At 50.0% G+C, this 5,830-nt stretch overlaps 2 long non-coding RNA genes across 2 annotated transcripts in view; one reads left to right on the top strand and one right to left on the bottom strand.

Moving 5' to 3' along the window:
• The window catches only part of LOC139001043 (uncharacterized), a 1,275-nt gene extending 144 nt beyond the window's left edge, over positions 1-1,131 (bottom strand). The window contains exons 1-2 of the long non-coding RNA XR_011469810.1: positions 815-1,131; positions 491-675 (exon numbers count right to left, since the gene is read on the bottom strand). This is a non-coding gene — a long non-coding RNA (uncharacterized lncRNA). The remainder of the gene's footprint in view (positions 1-490; positions 676-814) is intronic.
• Positions 1,132-3,028: 1,897 nt separating this feature from the next.
• On the top strand, positions 3,029-5,437 carry LOC139001037 (uncharacterized). The gene is made up of 2 exons (XR_011469808.1): positions 3,029-3,101; positions 4,208-5,437. It is a non-coding gene; the product is annotated as an uncharacterized lncRNA (long non-coding RNA).
• The last annotated feature ends 393 nt before the right edge of the window (positions 5,438-5,830 follow it).

Raw genomic sequence — 5,830 nt, 5'->3', positions numbered from 1 at the left:
ATTGATTTTTTACAGAGTGGAAGGGAGGGAGGGAGGGAGGGAGGGAGAGAGAGAGAGAGAGAGAGAGAGAGAGAGAGTTAAAAACATCAATGAGAGAGAAGCATTGATCAGCTGCCTCCTGCACACCTCCCACTGGGGATGTGCCCGCAACCACGCCCTTGACCGGAATCGAACCTGGGACCTTTCAGTCCACAGGCTGACACTCTATCCACTGAGCCAAACCGGTTAGGACTTTTCTTTCTTTCTTTCTTTCTTTCTTTCTTTCTTTCTTTCTTTCTTTCTTTCTTTCTTTCTTTCACGTACAGCCCGCATACAATGACACATTCTTATCATGAATCCACCTTTACTACTATTTATTTATTTATTTATTTATTCATTCATTCATTTATTTATTTATTTATTTATTTATATGTACAGCCCGGCTTATCACAGCGTTATACATGTATGGGTCTCTCAAACAAAACCCCAGAAAACACGTTGCAATGCTTACCCGTCCTGTTTCTATTCGTATCAACGCTTCAACCCTTTAGGGATGTTTCCAGGCGGCGGCGGCACAGTGCGGGGCGTGTTCACTGAAAGGAAATTCCTAAATCGCCCTATATTCGCTCGCGGAGGAAATTTCAAAGTCTGACAGTCCTTCATCCGCATCGTGGGAGTGTCTGTCCTTCTTGACTGCTAGGTGGAAACGAGAGAGAGAGAGAGAGAGAGAGAGAGAGAGAGAGAGAGAGAGAGAATGAGAATATGAAGCTTTCAAACGCGCCCTCCCCGCCTCCCCCCCCCCCCCCCCCCCCAGTACCGGACCCTGCGTTCTCACCACCCTGGTGATGACATGATGACGATGCAACCTGTCCTTGTCATGCGCCACCTTCCTGGTGACCGCTTTTATAAGCCTCAAAGCGAGGTCGGCCAGAGGGCCGGGCTGGTCCGTTGTCGTCACAGGGCGGAGCCAAATCAGGGACAGCGCCTGCGCAGTCGGCAGACAGGGGGGCATGAATGGAAGGCAGTGGATCGCCATACTAGCACTTTGGATGGAGGCACATCCATTCTAAATAACACAAAGCAGTACCTGTACCTCAAATGGAAACTTCTTTCGCAGACATGAAAAATGCAGGTCACTTGGACACTATGGACGGCTTTGTCGTGTAGAAATGGGCAGGGGTGAATTAGGCATTCTGAACTTTGTCCTCCTTTGGGTTTGTCCTTGTGATCCAAAGGAACTCTCCCCAGCCAGGAAAGGTATGAGGTGGACTGAAGTGGACCACAGTGGGGTTTCTGGCTGGAAACCACAAACCACACCACTCGCGGCGACCGACCGGGTGTGCCGTGCCGTGCCCTGCCATGCCCCAGAAAGTCATAGTCAGGACTGAACCGAGGACCTTCCTCTTTCTCTTTCTTTCTTTCTTTCTTTCTTTCTTTCTTTCTTTCTTTCTTTCTTTCTTTCTTTCTTTCTTTCTTTCTTTCTTTCTTTCTTTCTTTCTTTCTTTCTTTCTTTCTTTCTTTCTTTCTTTCTTTCTTTCTTTCTTTCTTTCTTTCTTTCTTTCTTTCTTTCTTTTCTTCTCTCTCTCGCTCTCTCTCTCTCTCTCTCTCTCTCTCCTCTCTCCCCCTCCTTCCTTCCTTTCTTTTTTCTTTTTATTTTATTCTATTTTTTTGGCCCTTCAACCCCCTAAACTTGGTTCCTAGGGGTAGGGGACACACCTCTCCCTCTTCTACTCCAGCTTACTCGCTCTTCCCCTTGCCTCAGATTTGAGTCTCTGCCAAGTGCAAACAGCGGGCGACCTACTACAGAGCCTTGCAGTCAATGGGTAGTCCTTATTCTTGTGTGGGTGACCTTAGTTGAACTTCACACAGGTTGTTTTCTGCATAGGTGGCATTCGAGGAAAACAAACAAAAAACTCAGAATAAGAGCCATGCCCGGTGTCATTAACTAACGAGGTCCTTTGGCATCCTCTCTTCTCCAGTTTCCCTCCTGCCTCCCTCCAATTCTCTCCCTTCCTCTTGCTCCCCCGCTCCTCCACTCCATTCCAGTCTATTCCACTCACCGCCCCCCCCCCCCCAGATTCTGTCCATCCTGGGGCTCACACACAGTATACATACATACATACATACATACATACATACATTCGTCCTACACCTGAGTATCAACCAAAGACTTGGAAACAATGAGGAGGAGACTCAAGAAGTAATGCCATTCAAAACTAAACATTAAGTCATTGTGTAAATTCTGTGAAAGGAAAAGTGGATAGGGTATGCCTGTAAATGGCATAGCTCTCCCTGCTCACCTAGCCTTTTCAATGACAGCACCCACCCCATACTCACCCCCTTACTGTCATGGATGCTTTTCATGATCCCTGAGAGGAAGAAAATATCCCCTGTTGCTGAACCCTGGCTTTTCAACACTGCAGATGACCCTCTTGGACAGATGCAGGAACTCTCTCCCTCCCAGTCCCAGAGAGGATGTTTTGACCCACCCTTGATCTCTTTCTTGGTTTGTTTTCTTTCAATGGTGGTAAACACAGACCTCCTTTGAACCTTTGATAAGCCTACAGTTTACATTCACACTCCTTTAGCTTGATTTTTAATACAACTCCCGGGGTCAGGATCACGACTTTAGAGTCACGGTTGGTTCGCCCCATGAGAGGACTCCTGTGTGTGTGTGTGTGGGGGGGGGGTGGCGGGGGGGGGGGGGATTGCCCGCTTTGCTTTCTCCCGCCTCCCTAAAATGTCACCAGTGGATTTCATGTAACCCACGTACGGTCTCCTCCTGGGATTGGAGTGTATAAAATAAGGGGGCCGACATTGCCATTCTTTGGAACATCATCTCCCGCCGTTGAGATTGTGCTTCCCGGCGTACGAGCGACATTTCTGGACAGTTTGGCTGAAAGACACTCACAGAAATTCTGCACAGGTTGGAGGATTTCTTACATTGTTGACAAATGCCACACACGCACACATGTGTGTGCACTTGCTTCACGGTTGCCACCTGTGGGGCTCTTTCAGGTTCGTCCATTTAACTTCCTCTTTTTCACAGGGAGGAAGGAGGCAGCGAGTGTAATCACCAGTGAGTGTGTGACATGAGACTGAGGATTTCCCGTGGAAAGCGGGTGAGCGGACGGGTGGGCGGAGGGAGGGAGGGAGGGAGGGAGGGAGGGAGGACACATCCATCCACCCACTCATCCATCCATCCATCCATCCATCCATCCATCCATCCATCCATGGACAGAAATTAAAAGTTTAACAAACAAACAGTGATGGTGAGTAGTCATGTCCTAGGCTGCTACCTTCCCTGACAAAGGTCAATCTTTCTTTTTTATAGTGTTTTTATTGAGTTCAAAGATGGGGGGAAAGAGAGAGAGAGAGAGAGAGAGAGAGAGAGAGAGACATCAATGATGAAAGATAATCATGGATCCACTGCTTCCTGCACACCCCCTCCTGGGAGGTGGGGTGGGGGGTGGGGGGGGAGCGGGCGGCGGCGCCGGGGATCCATCCCGCAACCCGTGCATGTGCCCTTGACCTGAATCGAACCTGGGACCCTTTAGTCTGCAGGCCGACGCTCTATCTCCCCTGAGCCAAACCGGCTAGGGTGTAATTTTCCTTTTTAAATCCCCTTATTTTTATTGAGTACGTTGCTGACTGTTACCTATCCTACGCCAACCTAAGTAAGAGAAGTATGTGTCTGTCATTTTATTTTAATTTTTATCCAATCCCAGAGGTTTCCTGCCCCCCCACCCCCACCCCCGCTTTGCCTTCTCTGGCCTCCCTCATCTATCACCAACGGAGTTCATGTAACCCACTTACATCTCCTCTTTTGCTTGACATGTATACAACAAGGTTAAAACACACACACCCTCCATTCTACAGAGTGTTATCCCATTATGTTGAGAATCTGCTTCCTGGCAATTGCCTCAAGTGAACTCACAGACATTCTCCACAGATTTGAATCTTTTTTGATGTTCACACATCCATCCATCCATCCATCCATCCACGGGGAAGTTAAAGATGAATGATAAAAGGGTGTCTGTCGTGAGTGGCACACTTGGAGCGGTGTGTGCGGTGGGGGGTGGGGGTGGAGGGATGGATGATCAAAACCGGCAACTGGAGCAGAGTGTGCTGGCGGGTCTGGTGACCCGGGGTTATTGAGTCAAATCATCCCTCACCAGGCCTCCCGCGACCCTCATCGCTCCACTCCCACCTATGTCTCTCCTCCTAGGGGATCTAAGACGCCGAGATCTACTGTTGACCTTCGCCTTGGACCCTGGACTCACGCCCCTCAAACCCCTCCCTCTCGCTCCCCACCCCCCCTCGCGGGATTCCTAAACGGGTGAGGGCTGGTTCCTGGGTTGGCCGATAGAGGGCACTCTTTCCCACCCGGACAGGCCGGGCCGGTTTTCTCCAACAGCCTCCCTCCCTCCCTCCCTCCCTCCCTCCCTCCCTGAAGTTGGTGAGCTGCCGGCCTGAGGGTGGGGGAACTCGGAGAAGCCCGAGGCGAGGGAGGTCCGAGGCCCTGACGTCACCGGAGAGCTTTCTGCATTTGAATGAAGCAAGCCCTGGAGTGAGATCCATTGGAATGAATCGCCCTGACCTCCCTCCTCCCCTCCCGCTTGCTCCATACCCCACCCCCTACTCCCCATCCCCCACCCCAGCGCTCCCTTCCTCTCAGCCCTCAGGTCAGGGGACTCTCAAGGGAACGCGGCCCGGTTCCCCATCTACGGGGACACATGGGTAGCGAGCCGAGCCGAGCCGAGCCGAGCCGAGAGTGAGAGGCGAGAGTGAGAGGCGTCTCTGCCAGCCTCTGGGGCTGCTTGGGGCCATTCTGAGCGGGGAGGGTCCCCCATGAATCGGGTCGCTCGGGCTCTGTCGTGGAAGTTCATCATGGAGAAAGGACTGTTGGCAAACAGACATACGTTTAGTCCATCTCCAGGTGAGATTCCTCTCGGGATGTTCCCTTTTTAAAAATCATCATTCTTGCCCTAACCGGTTTGGCTCAGTGGATAGAGCAGCGATGGCGAACCTTTTGAGATCGGCGTGCCAGCATTTTGAAAAATCCTAACTTAACTCTGGTGCCCTGTCACATATAGAAATTTTTTGATATTTGCAACCATGGTAAAACAAAGACTTATATTTCTGATATTCATTTTATATATTTAAATGCCATTTAACAAAGAATAAATCAACCAAAAAAAAAAAAAAAATGAGTTGTGTCATAGGTTCGCCATCACTGCGATAGAGCGTCAGCCTGCGGACTCAAGGGTCCCGGGTTCAATTCCGGTCAAGGGCATGTACCTTGGTTGCGGGCACATCCCCAGTAGGGAGTGTGCAGGAGGCAGCTGATGGATGTTTCTCTCTCATCGATGTTTCCAACTCTCTATCCCTCTCCCTTCCTCTCTGTAAAAATAAATAAATAAATAAATAAATAAAGTATATTTAAAAAAATAAAAACCATCACATTCTCCCCTGTTGGTTCAGTCTCTGGCTCATTGAAGTCTACAAACACACGACCCTTCTAATAAAACCCCACAAAAACCAACAACCAACATATGTGGGCGTCACTGGCTTAAAGACAGACATGCAGACAGACAGAGACAAACCTCTGAGTCCCTATCAGGTGAATTGGGGACGATTTGAGCAGGAAAATATAGGTTGCCCCTGTCCCATGCCCTCATTGAAAGGGGACAGGTTCTGATTTTAAAACAGCCGTCTGTCGGTCGGTCGGTCGGTCGGTCGGTCGGTGGGGTACCCCTACCTACCGCTGTGGGCACACAAGCTTGACTCCCAGGGAGAGGGAGACTTGGTTGGGTAGGGTTAAGAACGGGGAAAGTAGCCCCGGCCGGTC

Source organism: Myotis yumanensis, unplaced genomic scaffold (assembly GCF_028538775.1).
Source record: "Myotis yumanensis isolate MYYU_CA2020_CCGP unplaced genomic scaffold, mMyoYum1.0.hap1 SCAF_79, whole genome shotgun sequence".
NCBI lineage: Eukaryota > Metazoa > Chordata > Mammalia > Chiroptera > Vespertilionidae > Myotis > Myotis yumanensis.
Note: the sequence above shows the minus strand (reverse complement) of the source record. Positions and strands in the feature narration are given on the sequence as shown.